Genomic DNA, 18,146 nt, shown 5'->3' with positions numbered 1-18,146 from the left:
AGGATAGAATACATTAAAATTAATTTAATTGTTTTTTAATAATGTGTAATCCTACATATTTTTTTAATTCAAAATGGTTGCAAAAATACTTTATAATTAAATAATAGACAGATTGTATTTGTATATATATTTTTATCTTTAAAATATATTTATTTATACTTGTAACTATTTTTAATCATTTAATTTTATTTATTTCAACATTATTTCCTATGGGGTTTCAAGTCCCTTCTTCCATTACATATTATGGGAGGGTAATGTAGCACCAGTGGTTTGCCATGTATAGTGCTGGACTTTTCAGCTCCTAACTGGTGTAATTTATGTTTGCTCTGGGTCCTTTTTTGGCTGTAGTAACTGTAGAAGTGCAGTTTGTGGACTGTAATGGACTTATTCTTTTGCGCATGGTTACACTTCCCTCTCTAATCCTACATTAAACCCTTCTTACTCCCCCTAATCCTAGTAGTAAGTATGCCCCTCTCTTCTGTTCACATTTATTATTGAAAGGTATACTTTTGTGTGTAGAGACTCCCCAGTGGGGGTGGAGATCTCGCAGAAAAAGATAGGAAAGGCGGAGGTATAACCTCTGCACCCATTTGTGAATAGCATTTTGTAAAACGTTTGTAGTACTGCTGTAATATTACAAACAGTACTACCAAATGCAGTTTGTAAACAGGCATCACAGTCTTTTTTCCAGGTTTTGAGATGGGCTTTGGAGACGAGCGCTATGCAGCATAACCACCGGATAAATACGGAGCAGAACAAGAATGCAGTCATGCACTCATAACAACTGAAAACAGGAACGAATGAAGCACATTTTCATGTGCATTTTTTTCGTGTTGGCGTTTCATTGTTGTTTTCCCCGACTGAACATTAAAGCATCAATTCGATCTGCAATATCAAATCACCGAAATTTTTCATCTTCTTGCTGATTAAAACATGATACATTTGAATGTGGATTGATTCCTTGTCGATAGGGAGTATACTTCCATGCTATCTAATATTTACTGTACGGCACTGCCTTGCACATCTCTGTTAAAACATTTTTCAATTCCACTTGATCCATTTTTGACCCTACCCTTCACCCCATTTTCCTACTAATGGTTACTCTGATATATCTGTTTTACCATTGATCGTATTTTAACAATGTTTGATTCACGATTTCATCTCCTAAAGTTGAAATCGAACCTGTCCTTTCCTTTTTCAAGTTCACTATTGCATAAATATTTGAACACCTAAAGTACTATTGTATGTCTACCAAAATGCTTTTTGTGGATGTTCTGTAGATCTCAATATATTATTATGGATTAACTGCCCAAATTTCAAAGGTTGGCACTAAGTAATCATTAGATATAATTTTTATGAAGGTCTTTGTGATCTACGGCATATTCTTATCTTACATTTAAGCGTAAAACTCCATTGTTTAGTTTATCAAGTTTATTTCTGTGATAAACTCATCAAACCAGATAAAGATTTACGATACAATTATATAAATTAACACTATCATATACTGACAAAATTCAGTTAATAATGAACGTACCCAAACTGCCAGAATGTAGAGTGGCACAGCCAAAAACATTTTTTAGATGTGTTCATATTACGTTTCTGCAAACCTAATTTAGCTCATTGATATCTGCATTTCCTTTCAGTTGACCTATTCTCTTGGCCCTCAGTAAAGTGTACATCAGGCACTGAAATAAAAAGTGCCTTTTCTAACTAGGAAAAGGGAACCAATTGGAAGCGAACTTGCCCAGGGGTAAAGTGACTATTCTAATTCAAAATACAAGCTTATGTCGAGGAAAGTCTTACATTTAGGAGAATTATTCATATAACCTCCAGAGACGTTTGTAACCAATCTGCTTTGTAACAATATCTAAATTATGGCTTTGACTTTGGCAGCCAAATCAGTAGTAATGGACCTGCTGCGGCATGCCAATATGGTAAGCTAATTTACAGACATGTCAAAATCAGCTAATGGAGCTGCATCCAAAGAGCCCAGATCATTGGATAAGCAATCTTTATAGTGGCTTAACCTGGGAGTCCGCAACACTCTGACTCAATGAAAAAGCGGTCTAAGATGTTTTTTTATGTTTTTATTGAAAACCATATTAAAATACATAGGGGCAGATTTATGAGGCCCTTGCGCCTCTTTGCGCCGCAATTGCGTCACGTAATGTGACGCAACGGCGGCGCAAACAATGCGCCCTATTTACAACGTGACGCATCTAGGAGATGCGTCACGTTGGAAACCCCTGCGCCATAAGGAGGCGTTCCTGCGCAGCGGGGGGCGTTCCTGCGCAGGAACGCCTCCTAAAAGTGGCTGAGTGAAATCTATGAGATTTCACTCAGTCACTTTCTACGTCAATTCCTTACGACTGCTTGAAGCAGGCGTAAGGGTGACGCACCATGCATTGTAGGGGTCATGTCACACTTGCGACATGACTCCTGCAATGCGCCGCCCGTACGCCAAGAGATGCATCACGCATCTTCACTGCCTTGCACCATGGTGCGCCGTATTGTAAATGCGGCGCACCATGGGTGGCGGAGCAGTGGTGCACTGTGGCGCACATTGGATGCGCCAGTTAACATAAATCTGCCCCAGAGAATTACATCCAAATATACATCCTTTAAAATCCATCCATAGCATTTGAAGGGATAATAAATAATACAAATAATGAAAACACAACACATCTAATAGTTAATACTTGATATGCAGGGGAATCTTAAAAGCCATTATCAAAACGTAAGACAGGAAGGACACCTAAAATCTCGAGACTTATATCCACTTCCACCAACAAAACTGATCTAATGACATGAAGTATACTATCCATGTTAAAATACCATATTACCAACAAGTAGCGATATTTATTGCTAAATAGGCTTAGCGACGATTTTTGTATCGCTGAGCATCGCCGGAATTTATCGCTGGGAAAACTTGCTATTAGCAGCGTTTATCTCCAAAGTGATAAATTTTCTGGCGATTGCGGAGAAATGCGTGAATATCGCTGAGAATACAGCGATATTCACGCATTAGCGATGTGGCCATGTTATCCACCTCCCATTGGATAACATGGCTAAGAACTGGTCTGAGCAGGCGTTGGTTTTTGGCGATAGCGGGAATATTTCCATCGCTACGCCTGATTTGCTAATAGGCGATGGCGATGTTAGCGACTGCTTTCAGTCGCTAACAGGTTGGGTACGCCCACTTTGCATGTCATTAGCGATAAATATCGCTAACATGCAAAGTGGGCCCCAAACCGCTCGCTATCGCCTAAAAGCTTTCGATAACATCAGTTAGTGACAGCTTGCTAATTGAGCGATAGAAAACGGCTGCTAAACCGGCGATAATTGCCTATCGCCACCCTTGGTAATATGTCCCTAGGTTCTAAGAATCATAAAAAGAAGGACAGATTGAAGGGATACAGCCAATGATATACTAACTTTAGAGATCACAGTCGAAATGCAGTACCCAGATCTTCTCAAATTTCTTAAGACCCCCAATTCGTGAAACATAGGTTCGGTCTAAGATTAAATATATTATTACACAATACTAAGATCCATCAACAGAGGTTTACTATGCGTGCTAGCCTGTAGACACAAGTAGTTTTGGAAAACTGAACTTGTAAACAGATAGTGAATTCACATGGCCAAATTCTAAAATTTCTGCTCCATAAAGTGAGGCATTTCAGCATTTCGCCTGTACACTTCCAGGGCAGGAGAAACCATCCATCCACCATGCTTCCCAGCAAAGTGCGCTGCTGCACTAACACACTTTGTCAAGACACTCCTTGACAACATAATCTGATTTCTCAATTTTTGGTTTATTGCTAAATACTCAACATATTTGGTATGCCACAAATGTGAATTGTTCAAGAGGAAGACAATCCAGAAGCCCTTGTTAGGTCTGACTTCGTTTTGTATCTGTTGACTGCCAATACTTAAGTTACATTGAATTAGTTGATTGCACTTCATGCCTCTAGCTTCAAGACTAGTAAAGTATTTTCTCTTCACAGCAATATTAAGATTTTGGAAACACCTAAAATTGTAGTATCATTGATGCTGGTGTCTATAAAGTCCACTATCTGATGAATTTACAGAGAAATGAAAAGTGGGGTGGTTGAACTTCCATGATGCACAAACCTGACCCGAAATGGTCTCCTGTTTTCCCCTGATGCGTCCCAGCACACCATTGCATAGTTGCTTTGGTGCAATCTTACCAGAGTGTCTAGTGGACCAGATGGAACTCTTGCACAAAGAGCTCCATAGAAGGCATCTAAGGACATTGTCAATGGGTCAGAGGTCGAGTGCATGTCCACACACAGCATACAATGGCACTCTACTTAGTATTACATATTTCTCCGGGATCAAAAACTACCTGAACATTTGGTTCACTGTACTAATTTACAGTCTGACATTCTGAGAGACTGTTGTTGACCTTGGCCCAGGAATCCCATCTGTTTAATATATCACACAAGAATTGTTTTCAGGCATTCTCTAATAGGCTGACCGGAATGTAAAAATGTTTTTTGGAAGTCTTTTTTTGTGAGTGCACTATTTCACTATTCAAAAGGCACTTTCCAAGAGTGCCTTGCTTACAGGCAACACATAATGGCCTCACACAGCAGGCTTGGATGTAGATAGATCCATTGGATAAATATTTTTATAGAGCGCACTAATACTCAGAGGTGTCAAGGCGCTAATGCGTAGCAATGGAGTCAGCAGAAGCATGGTGGCCAAGAGAAAACTTACTAAGATGTGAGGAGCCAAGTTTTCAGATGTTTTTTAAAGGAAGCAAGAGAGTCTGCATCTGAAATATAGGTAGGTAGGTAGGTACCATTGAACTTATTGGGAATTTTTTTCAGAATTGCTCCTCCTTTGTCTACACATAGCTGAAGGAATTTAAATTAAAGTAAACATGTCAAAGGAAGAGTGTTGGAAATGTTAATATTAGCAATACTAAGTAGGGACCTGCAAATAGTATTAAGACCACAAACACAATAAACTTTTCCGCCAGGGTTTCAATAAATTATTTCCTTGCTCAACCCTTTGTAGCTGGCAATGAGCAGGCTTTGGAGAAGGTGTGTACAACCTTTAAAAACAACAATACATTAAATAAGTAAGACAAAATACATAATAAACATCCAAAACCAGGTTATATTTTTATGAGCAAATAGACATCAAAATGAGAAAAATCTAATGTAGGTAACCGGAGATATGTTTTTTTAAAGTTTAAAAGTAAAACTACCACTTAGAATCAAACAGTGCTCAAAGGGTTAAAAAAGGTTGTGCTGGACCAGAACAAACTCCAGGTTCAGGCCACCCATGACGTAATACTTTTCTACTTTTACACATACCTCCAGAAGTATTCCATGATGCAGGAAAGTGGTTCACAGCATCAGCCAAGCGTTCAGATTCTCTGGTTTGCCTCTTGGGGTCTGGGACTAAACACCCACAAGGCACATGGGCAATTTGTGGTGCTTCTTTACAAAATGTGCTCCAAACATCATCAAACTAATGGAACTTCTTCCTGACCTTCCTCTTGTGGGTTCAGTGTGTCCAAAATACCAATCCAAGGGTTTAGAAGCTTTGAGATGGTCCTTGGGATGTTGGGACTATGTTTCCCACTATGGACCTGGCCAAATCCTTAAAAGCCCACTAGGCACACTCCAGGATGGGAACCTCTTGGTGAAGATGATGCCGGTGGACTATGTTAACCTGCAACTTCCAAGGATTCCACTCCTTAATCCTTCTGAAGCCAGGTAAAGTCCTTAGTGCTGTAGAAGCAAATTGTGCAGCAGGTGCAGTCCTTTAGAGTGCAAACCTTTGAATGCAGATCAGGATTCCAGCAGGGCTGTTTCAGGCAACAGATCTGAGTTTTCATGCAGCTCCCCTATATGTATTCAGTGTTCCAGAGTATCAAGCAGGGGTCACCCCCGACCAATGGGATGCAGGGTGCCACCCTTGGGTATGACCACTACCTCCAAAGTGTGGCATGTTCTTGTCCCAGAAAGCCCTATTTGTATTCTTCCAAAATCCAAAATGGAGAAATCTTTGCCTGAAGGGCTAGTTCTGGTAAGCCAAACCACTGGTGTGGCTAAGATTCCATCCCCTTCACTAATATAATTACCGGGGCTCCTATCTGGCTGGGGGTGCGGGTGTGGGGATGAGTCTGTGCTATCACAAACTGTCATTCTCACTTTGAAAACCAGTTTGGCCACCCCACCCTCATCCTGCCTTATGCTCTGCTGATTGCAGTTCTCTTCCCACAGGAAATCCTTTCTCTCTAGTCAGACCACTTTGCATCTCATTAAAGATAGCTAGGCTCAGCCTGGAACAGGCTGACCAGTCAGGAGAGGGTGGCTGGAAGTTCTATAACTTCTTCTCATCTGTGAAAGTTATAATAAAACTAACAATGGCAAGCTATTGGACTTATTCTAACATTTTCATAATTTGAAGTCGCTTTTTGGCCCCTTTATTTTATTAGTTACACTTTAATAAAGTATTCCCATGTAATGGGTAAAAATAAAATTGGCAGTTTTCTTCTAAGCAGGTCATATAAAACATATTTTTTAACATCCCTGCTTACAGTTACAAGGCACCATACCCCTGCAGCACGTAGGGGTGACATATGTAATAATAAGGTAGTTCGAGACTTTGTAATTACCTATAATTCCAAAGTCAAAATTGCTTACACTTTAAGGTTAAAAGCAGCCTGCAAGGCAGGGCTGCCTTTTAGAATAACAGCAGGCACCACAGTGGTGCACATTTAAGTGCATTAAATCTACTGGGCCTCTAAACCTACATGCCCAACCATATACAAGGTACTTATAGGCAGGTTGTCAATACAAATTGCAATTTTACATCATTACCATGGACTTTTAATCAGAGCACAGTCCCTGGGTCTGGTTAGCAGTGCCCAGGGCACAATCAGGGTCAGAAAACCAACATCTAAAAGTCAGAATGGGGGCAGGAAGTGGGAGAGGGCACAGCAAACAGGTCATGGGTTCTCACACAGAGCTATCAGCAAACACATTGCAATGAAGGGGCTATCTCCCATCAGATATGCAGCTTCATATTACATAGACGAATAGTATGCCAACTAACCATCTTGTGTAATGTGTATTTCAGGGTTGTTACTGACAATTTTACTGTCATTCACCACCAATGGACAGCTTTGTATTCCTCGACCTGCCTTACGTATTTTGTGCCACATAGAGTATTCCCACTGTCAGATGTCATCTCCTGCAGGTTGCTGTGTACTCGGAGGTCCTTTTTTTATTGAGTCATGAAGAAAGCATTAGCTAGACTATAATCCTTTTTTACCCAAAGATGTACCTTAGCTTTCAATGGTCTCCAGCTAGTGGGAGGTTTAGGGAACAGGCGATAAGTTTGCAGAAGGGCAAGTTAAATGCCATGAGCGAATGTAGAGCTAAGACAGTAATGCTAGATGACACTATCATCCTTAGAAAAATTATTGTTTCGCGGAGTTGTGTGCCCAACTTTACAAAATATCAGTTCAATCTTGGTGACTAGAACACGGCTTTATTGCCTCAGTGTTTGGTAAGGAAGGTTTAAAGGTAGGTATTAGGTGATATAAAATTAGACATCATGGGCAGTTTATGAGTGCTCCTCAACAGCCATTTCATTCATGAGCTTCCAGTTGCTAAACTGACACAATATTATTATTTGTACTCATACACAGCCCATGTGTGTTCCTCTCTTGTCAGAATCCAACACTGTTCTGTCATTGCACGCTGGCAAGCCTTGCGAAAGAGTACTCAAAGCAAGTTGGTGACCAGCTCTCGAGTGACAGGTGACTTGCTTACTTGCAGGCAGGGGAATGCCCCGCAGCAGGTCTTTGTATTCTAAATGGCTGTGCTGTTTCTCCATTGTTCTAAGGGAGAACTAAAATAACCAGCGACTACTGTCATGGCCATTTTTCATCCTTGCTCTGCTTTTGAAGATTATTTACCCTGGAGTCAAGGACTTTGACTGTAAGTGAATACTCTGCACTATTTGTATCACTATAATAGACACTTAACAGCATCACATACCTCCAGTTCTGAAGGTAAGTAACAAATCCTGATAGACTTTGTAAATTTCCTTGTACTCACAATTTAGATCGATATTCACGATATTCACCCATGTTATTAAAGGTTTCTTGTGGTCTACCTCTGGTGCCCTTTGTTGCCACAAATCTAAGAGCTGCATACCTGCCATGCAAACTTAGTTGACGACACACGTGTTTTGAAACATACAACTTCAGCGCTTACTTACTAATACCATATTGCTCATATTGCTCAGGTCTGTACACCCAAGACAACTGGGTGTGTTAATTCCTGCTGTTTTATTGTGTTATGACTAACTTCGTCGTTCATCGAGGGGTTTTGCTACCATTGGTGCAGCAAGTATGGCACTGGGCACTAGAGCCCTGAGGGGCCCATAGAACCATGATAATTGCTTTATTTAACTACCCCCAACAGCAGCCTTGCGGCAATTTTCCCTGTTAGCACCAGGCGGAGGGCCATTAACATTTGATTTAATCTTTCGGAGCTAGGTAAATTGTGCCCCATTAAACTGGCTAGTAACAATAACATCTAAAGACGTGAGATATAAATACATGATAATATTAGTGATGCCATCCCTAATTTATTTGAGTTGTATTGCATTAAAAAATATGATGAACATGCTTAATGCACTGTGATGCAACTTTTTTATCAATCCAGCTATTTCATGCATTTTCAAACTTTTTAACAGATAACGCTGAAGATAAACAATTGTCTGTGGCTTGTATGCATCTGCGTTCTTGCTGTGATGTGCTGATTTAGGGATGTGTGTCATCTCAAAGCAAAGAATGTGTATCTCACACCAACAGCATCTTAAGGCGAGCCTGTTTCCATTTGCCAATATGCAAATCGTGCCGACCGGGGGATTCACCCTCTTCTACCTATCACCGACATCCTCCAGGAGAAGAATATTCCATCAGAGCACGAGGGACATGTTGTGGCACTAAACCGAGGCATTTCTCGGTCATTTTGACCGCTTTTCTGACGCGACACCAAGCGGCCGCGGCTCCCTGACGGCCGGGACCGCCATCTTGTTTCTGCTTCACGCGTCCAACGCGCTGCCCGTTCCTGACAATGCTGGCCTCCTGTGATGCCCTGAACCTCTGGAACTGCTCATGGTGAGCTAACTTTTCTCTGCCTAAGCTTCTGTTGCCATTAGTCTACCTATTGCAGCTTTTGCGAGTGTTATTTGCAAATATCGTGATTCCGGCGGCCATTTTCTTTTCATCTAGTACTTTCCTCATATAGCTCGCCCGTGGAAATATTTTGTGTCCGCTCTCTGCTACAGTCAATTTACCTCTCCTACATTCTCTCATTTTTGGATTTTCTACATGCCTACAGTTCTACACGCTACCTGCACATTTTCTTGATTATGCCTTCACCTCAGGCTGCCCTTACTTAATACGATGTTGTGACTCTCCTACTGGTTACTTCCTTCTATACAAAGTACCAACTTGTTGCTTCTCATCCTAATGGTCATCCTACGCTTCGCTTTCATGCACGAGGACTTCATAACTTAAGTGTCTGGATATTGCTTTGCGACCCTATGTGACCTTTTAGTGCTCCTAGGTGGCTATGAGGTGACTTTCTTTGGTCTTTTTTGCTCCTATGTGCTTTTGTTGATTGTGCCGCTCTTCCGCCCATGTATTGACTCTCACAGATTCGGAGTATTCCAGGTGCTAGTCTTCCTTCTGTTTTTTTTTTATCTGGAGGCGGTTTTTATCATATGGAGAGAGGTGCAACTGGTCGTGTTTCTAAAACTCCACAACGTATCTTTATCAAAAATTCAAAAGTCTTTTCTGCATTGGCACGCCTGGAAGCCTCTCAGGCACTTGCTGACCAAATGTCGCAGTCCAACGAGGCACGTTCTGTTCAACCCTCAGGGAAGGCCACGACGAAACGCCTCAAAAAAGATCCTCCATCACCGACAGGCTCTACCTCAGTTGTATCTATGGAGCTGCTGTTGGAGGAGATACGTGCTCTTCGACCTTTCATGGAGGAAACTAACTCCAAGTTGCAGGTCCTCACTGATAATTGGTCACAGATGGATGCGAGAGTGACAACGGTGGAACGCACCATATCTTCTCTCCAGGAGTCTTCCTCCAAGGTGACGCACATGCAGTCGCAGATTTCTTCTCTCCAGAAGCAGGTCAAGGAGCTTGAGAACCGTAATAGACGCAACAACCTCCGACTTTACGACCTGGCAGAGAACTGTGAGGGGAACGACCCCATTGCTTTCTTCAAATCCTTCCTACCTGAGCTCCTGCATTTACCCGAAGGTACCGCGCTTAATATCCAACGAGCACATAGGCTTGGTCGCATCTCTTCACCTTCTTCCGCCTCTTCAAGACCAAGGGGTGTCATCATGTATTTCCTGGAGTATACTGAACTTCTTAAAGTCCTCTCAGCAGCCCGTGCTTCTCCTTGCCTCACATGGTCAGGATCCACCCTCTTCTTTGCACAAGATTACGCCAGAGCTACAGCCAGTCGACATAAAGCTTTCTTGGATATGCGACCAGAGCTTCGCTCCATTGGCGCCAGATACGGCCTTTTTCATCCTTGTCTTTTCAGAGTCACTCATAACAACAAAACGACGACCTAAGAGGACCCTGTTCGCCTTCGGAGCGTCCTAAATTCCTGTCAAACATCCGATATGGACCTCTCCAGCTCCTCGTCAGCTTACCCTCCATGATTTTCATGAGTTGTTGTTCTTCATTAATTCGTCTGCACAGTTGGTGCTGATTTATCTTTGTTCGTACCTGTCATGCTGATTTACCCTTCTACTATGTGATCCTCCTTGTTTTCATTTATTCCCTTATGGTTCTATAACTTGTTCATTTGCTTCTCGTCTTTGTTTAGCACCATGTTTTCATTGTTGAGTTTCTCGATGTTATCTTCTCCTCATGTTTTTTTTTTTTTTTTTTTTTTTTTTTCTTTCCTCTCATTTCTCCCACAGGATCCACAGTTTTATTGTATGTTACCTCCCCGGTCTGGTGGTTCGTTTACATCGGTTGTTTTGCCTCCACCAGTTGGCGCTTCCCCCCTCGGTTTTCTCTCCTCGTCTCCTCTCCCCCTTGATTGTCCTTCCCCAGCTCCACCCTTCGTAAGTATGTTCTCCTTCCTCCCCTTGCTGTTCGCTATTTCCCTTGTATCCCTAATCCTGGTTTTTTCCTAGTTCTCCTTTGTTCAAAGGTGTCTCCTTTTCCTTGTTCTCATCAACTCCTTTGTCTTTACCTTCTTCATGTCTTTTTCTCTCTCATTTGTATTCTTCTTCTTTGTTTCCTTATTCAACTGGTTTTCACTATCACTTTTTTCTTCCGTATTTTTCTTCTCTTCTCATACTCTTTCCTTTCTTTTTTCTTTCTCATTTTTTCTTCTGATCTTTTGCTTATTGCTTTTCATCCATTCTGGACCTTGCTCTCTTTTCTCTTGGGTCATCTTTCTTCATTTTTTTCTCGCAATTCCATTACTTATTTTGCTACCTCATTTGCTTTTCCTTCTTACTAGCTCTAGATCTCATATCTCATCCATTCTTCTTGTCTTTCCAGCATATTCTTCTCTCTTTTGCTTATTCTTTCCTCTGGGCCCTTTTTTTACTTCTTTTTTTATTGCTATTCTCTCTTTATCTTTTAAGTTATGTCGTTAAAAATAGTTACATGGAATGTTAGGGGCATTAATTCTCCAATCAAACGGCAGAGAATTCTATCGCACCTTGCTCGTTTAAATGTCGATGTTGCATTTCTGCAAGAAACTCATTTGTCTGCTGAAGAATCTGTTAAATTGAAAAGAGGTTGGGTGGGTGATGTTTACTACTCTCAGGGGGATGGTAAACGCAATGGAGTAGCTATTTTATGTCACAAAAATCTGTCTCATTCGTTGCTTGCTCAGGAATCAGACGATGATGGTCGTTGGACATATGTTAAACTGTCTATTAAGAATGTTCCAATTTCCTTTCTAAATGTTTATGCCCCCACTGCTGGTGACCCTACTTTTTGGCATACATTTTCCCATCATATCACCAGATTTATTGATGACAACTTTATCCTAGCGGGAGATTGCAATCAGCCCCTTGACCCCTTCCTCGATAGACATTCTAAGGCTCATTTTATTCCCAATAAATCCCATAAACTCTTTTCCCAAGCTATTTCCCACCATAAGCTCACTGATGCCTGGCGCTTGTGTAATCCGGAGGTGCAAGAATTCACTTTTTATTCTCCTTGCCATCATTCCCAATCCTGGATTGACTATATTTTTGTCACTCATAACATTGCCCAAGCCCTTACTCGTGCCGAGATTGGTCCGATTTTACTCTCGGATCACGCCCTCACTTTAGCTCAGGTTGACATTCTTCCTAAATCAGGTGGACCCAAACGTTGACGCTTTAATAATGCCCTTCTCTTAGATCCCAAGTTCACTGCTTCTTTCACTGAATTTTCGGATGAATTTTTTTTGCTTAATGATACCCCCTCCATTCCCAAGCATACCATTTGGGATGCTTTCAAGGCTACGGCGAGAGATTTTATAATTGGCTATGTGGCAAAGAAAAGGAAAACTGCTCGCAACTTTACAGCTGCTCTCCTCCTCGATATTAAGAAATTGGAGCATTCTTATTTCACTTCTCATTCCCAAGACAGTTTAACAGCCCTGATTAATGCTAAAATGAAATTTTACAAGAAGTCTACAGAGGATGCATCTTTGTATCTACTGAAATCGAGTGCAAAGTTTTATGGGGGCAAAAATAAGTCTGGGAAGGTTTTAGCTAATTATCTGAAAGTAAAGCATAACAAATTAAATATTGAATCAATCTATGATACACACTCTGTTCTCAAACATAAGGATGCGGACATTCTTGCAGAATTTTCTGCTTTTTACAAAACCTTATACTCTTCCGAAACCCAACCCTCCGCTCAGTCCTTAGACCGCTTTTTCTCCAACATACAGAAGCCGGCCCACTTCCCTCTTGATCTTTCTCACTTAGAGCTTAATATTTCCCAACAAGAATTACTCACAGCACTTCAGAATCTCAAAAAAGATAAGGCCCCTGGGCCGGACGGCTTTACTGTTGAATTTTTCCTTCACTTTTCGAAACTTCTCATCCCAAAATTGCACTCCCTCATTGATACTTTCCTCAGTTTAGGTGCCTCCTCAGGTTCTTTCTTTGATGCACACATTTGTCTGATACCCAAGGAAGGGAAAGATGCTAAATATTGTAAAAATTATAGGCCAATCTCTTTGGTTAATATTGATTATAAAATATTTGCAAAATCTCTTGCAGCACGCCTTGACCTTCTTCTCCCAGACCTTCTGGGTGAGGAACAATCAGGCTTCGTCAAGGGTCGTTTCATCACTGACAACACTAGACTGTTATTTAATATTTTGTCTAAGTCCCATCATTTACCCCATTCCCTTGCGGCTATTGCCCTGGATGCTGAGAAAGCATTTGATAGGGTTTAATGGATCTATCTTTTTCACACCCTTCAATGGTTTGGTTTTGGTTCTAAATTCATTTCTTTGATTTCCTTACTTTACTCTAATCCCCGTGCGGCAGTTTGTGCTAATGGCCAAGTTTCTTCTTTTTTTGATTTGAAAAGAGGTGTCCGTCAAGGCTGCCCCCTATCTCCTTTTCTTTTTAATTTAGCCTTAGAACCCTTTTTATCTAAACTCCGTCAGAACCCTAATATTCAGGGCTTTCAAACATCAGACTCCCAAGTTAAATTGGGCGCTTATGCGGACGACATCCTTCTTTTTATTTCTAATCCCACTGATTCAATTCCCGCCTTCCTTGCTGAAGTGAATGATTATTCCCAAATATCTGGCTATAAACTTAATAATGATAAGTGTGAGATCCTACCCTTGACGAAATTCACATTTAAACCTGATTTCGCTGCCTCTAACTTTACATGGAACTCTTCCCACATTAAATACCTTGGTCTACATGTCACTCCCTCTATCCCAGATACTGTTCCCCTTTGTTTGTCCAAATGCACTCACAAATTGGTGGATTTAAAGTCCAGATGGCATCCTCTCTACTTATCCTGGTGGGGCCGTCTAGACACTATTAAAATGATGTTGTCTCCCATAGTCCTCTATACTATTTCTAATATTCCAGTGTCCATTCCTTCTAAAAAATTTTAAAAGATTAATTCCATTTTGATGTCCTTTCTTTGGAATAAAAAAAAACCTAGAATGTCCCTTGCTCGATTGATTCACCCTAAGGCGGAGGGCGGAGTCAATTTCCCAGATTTCCCTGCTTACCATAAGGCGTTTTTATTACGACAAGCTTCCTTCTGGTTGCAAGACCCTAGCATTCCTTGTCCTTTATGGGCTAAATTTGAGCGCCTTCTTCTTTCTCCTTTTTCTTTCGCTGAATATCTCTCTTTCTCCCATAAACCCTCTTCCATTTCTACTCCCATTCACAAATTCACTACTAAACTGCTTCTATCTTCTTCTCCCTCCCCCCTTACGAATATTGCTGATTTTCTTTCCTCTACCATTTGGCATAATACCGCCTTACTTATCCGTAACAAACCCTTCTTTTGGAAGGCATGGCGCCACAGAGGGCTGATATGGATTTCTCAACTCTTTTCTCAATCTTCTTTCTTACCTTTCACCACTCTCTGTTCCCTTTATGATTTACCTGCCTCCTTTACCCGTAACTACCATTTACTTAGAGAGGCCGTCCTATCAACTTGCACCCGGCTCTCTCAGCTACAATCTTCTCCTATTTCTCCCACCCCCACCTCCTCGCTCCACTCCTTTTTGCGCAATGCCCCTAAGGCTTCCTCCATTTACAAATACCTTCATACTATTGACTCTGTTAGGCCTAAATCTAAAGTGGAGGAATGCTGGGAACATGATCTCACTACGTCCTGGCCAATTTCGTTATGGGACAAGATATGGAACAAGATTCACAAATCCTCGAGAGCGGCAACTTTAACACAGTCCTTGTTCTTTATTTATAATAGACTTCTTTATACACCCTTTGACCTTCATAAACACTTCTCACACATGCTGGTCTTGCTCATCCCCACAAGCAACTTTGTTTCACATGTTATTCTTATGTGCATCTGTTCATGACTTTTGGTTACAGGTTTGGGCTCAAATTAATGTGATTTTTCATACATGTATTCCTTTTTCTCATGCTAACATTTTTTTAGGCAGTCTTTCCCCTTGCTGGGACAATGTTGAACTGAAGCCTCAGATTATTGATTTACTGTTGGCTACTGCATTCCAGCAGATAACGGTGAATTGGAAAGACTCCTCCAATATCTCCTTGGTGGTTTAACGTTTGCCACAACCACAGACTTGACACTGCTTTTGTTTTTCTGGCTCACATGGCTACAAAACGTATGGACTTATGGCTCCCTATCACGCTTTACTTGGATACTTGTGCTAATCGTCTGTTTCATCCACCACCTTCGCAACAAGAAGTTCTTAAACCTCCTTAAATGCTCATTACATTCCATTTTTCTTCATTATCTTATTTTTTATACTCCCTCCAGGTATTTCCATGCTTTTATGATTAATGTTTCTCATTTCTTTTCTTCTTTTAACTCTACTGCCCAGATTTTCCTTCTGTTACTATTTATAACTATATTGCTTGTTTTATTTGCCACCGTTTTCAATAACTTTATACTTTTACTGTATTTTGTATTGACACCTTGTTTTTCCTTTCTATATTCAATAAAATTTTCTTGAACTTAAAAAAAGGGAAAAACATGAACACAAACATGGAATGTTGGAGCTCTGGGCTTACACCAACCATTACATGTCCGTAACTATTCCATTGTCTTCAGAAGTCTATAAGAACATCTACCCCTAGAGGATAGAATCTTCTAAATAGTAAAACAAAGACCTCATGGAGCTCGAGCGGTTTAAGAAACCTCCCGGCTCCGTGAGGCCTATGTTCACAGAAACAGCTGTGAACAAACACAAACTTTGGAATGTTGATGCTCCTGGCTTCTACCAGCCATTAGAAGCCAGGAGCACTTCAATGTCTTCAATGGAGCTCCAAACATTCCAGTGTTCTAATCACTGTTTTATCAGTCTATATAGTGAGACCTCACCTAGAGTGCTCTTTCCGCATGGATCCTAGCTTATGCCACTGCTGGTAAAGAGGTCCAAGGTAGGGGAAAGAGAAACCGTAGAATGGACTTTTGGAAACTAGATAATTGGTCACACTAAATGATAAAAACAGCTATGTCAGGGAAAACCTGTGGGAAAATGGGTGATAGTCCATAGTTGTCTATGTACCATTGTGTTACTATGTCGAACTAAAGAGGTAATTTGTAGCCAGGTAATGATAGGCAAAAGCAGAGACATGCCTTTTACTGTTTTGTTTACATTCAAAGGTGTTAAACTGATAGTTATAACTGCCAACCACATCCTTGCCATGTATAGGTACAGAGAAACGGCATCACTAGCAAGGAAGCTAAGGGATCTTGCACGTTCAAATGATGGAGGATTGCAGCATGGCAATTCAGGTTTTGCTACACCAGGTATATCTGACATTGCAAAATTACATCATAGGAAGTTGTCAACTTCTTTATTTTAAGACTATCTGATCAAATCATAACTACGGCTTGAAGTAATTATGGGTACATTGCATGCTCTCTCGTACTGTGTGAGCTGGTGGGCGTACACATTGAGGCCACAACATTACTCCATGACTGCTGTAGTTCTGGTGACTATACAACCTGACAGGAAGTGGGGATCACCACCAGCACAAAAATCCAGCAGAAAGCATACTTTGGTCTCCATAATCCGAAGCTATCAGCATTGGTCACATCATCGGTGTCTGAGTCTAAAAGCTATAATGTTTTTTTAAACAGCTATAATGTTTTCGCAAACATATTTGTTTTATACATGTCCACCTATCAGTGAGTATGGCCAGTCGTGCTGTAAATATATGCAACTGTTATCTATATAAATCAAAATAAGATTCTAAGCCTCAGAATGATTACATTATGAGAAGCTGAGTAGAGATGGCAGTATTTAAGGATGTGATCTTCAGGATACAGACATAATTCTGAAGTGAAGAAAACTGCTACAAATCACCTTTCAAATTTCCGGAAGATCAGCATTGACTGAAAAAGGATCCTTGTAAAGTGCTCAATCCAAAATTCTGTATTTTATGGGAGAATGTTAAGTCGAGGGTAGGAGAAGCCTGACACATCTGATATCGAAAGTGGCAATTTTGAGAGACCTTCCATGCCTCGGTATTAGGAAGCAGATATAAAGTGCTCAGAAACATAGGCCCACAGAGAGGAGATGTTTGCTGTTGTCATATGTACTACCTTACAGATGCTCGAAAGAGTCTAATTATTGGTGCAAAGGAGAAATTACTCAGTACTTCCATAAGTTAAATGTAGAAAACTTCTCTGGCAGGTTGCCTGACTTTCAAGGACTTTCTATACCAATTTTTAGAGTCGAGCCTGCAGGAGCCTGCGCTAGTGCATGCATCTAGTCTCAATTGTGAGACACTGTTGTTAACAAAAAGGGCTTGGAGCCCACCCATTGCTTCCCACTTTGTTGGCCTGCATTTGCAGTGTTCTTTACAGCCTCGTAATTTGTAACTGCAGGCCTAACCTAACCCCCATTCCTTTATAGGGACCAGGGACCAAGTAGTGATTGATTCAACTTAATTAGTGCCAGTCTGCTGCTCCTAACATGACTATTTTGTTCTGTTTAACTTTTAGTGTCATGCACACAGAGGCTCCTTTTCTCATATTGCAAAGCATCATCATTAACCCACACCACTCTGATACACCTTACTCAAATTCCATCTCACTCCACTCTACCCCACTCCAATTCAATCCGCACCCTCAATCCACTTCACCCGAATCCCATCCACCCCATCCCGCCTCAATGTAATCCACCCCACTCCAATTCACACCACTCCACCCCATCTCAATCAAATCCAAAACAATGCACCCCAGTGCAATCCAATCCACCCCACCCCAATTCAATCTGCTCTACCCCATCACATTTCAAACCACCCCGCTCCAATCTAATCCAGCCCACCCCCACTCCAATCTACTCTACTACACTACAGTCCATTCACCCCACTCTACTCCAATCCACCCC

This window comes from Lissotriton helveticus, chromosome 6 (genome assembly GCF_964261635.1).
Source record: "Lissotriton helveticus chromosome 6, aLisHel1.1, whole genome shotgun sequence".
In the NCBI taxonomy this organism is placed as follows: Eukaryota; Metazoa; Chordata; class Amphibia; order Caudata; family Salamandridae; genus Lissotriton; species Lissotriton helveticus.
Note: the sequence above shows the minus strand (reverse complement) of the source record.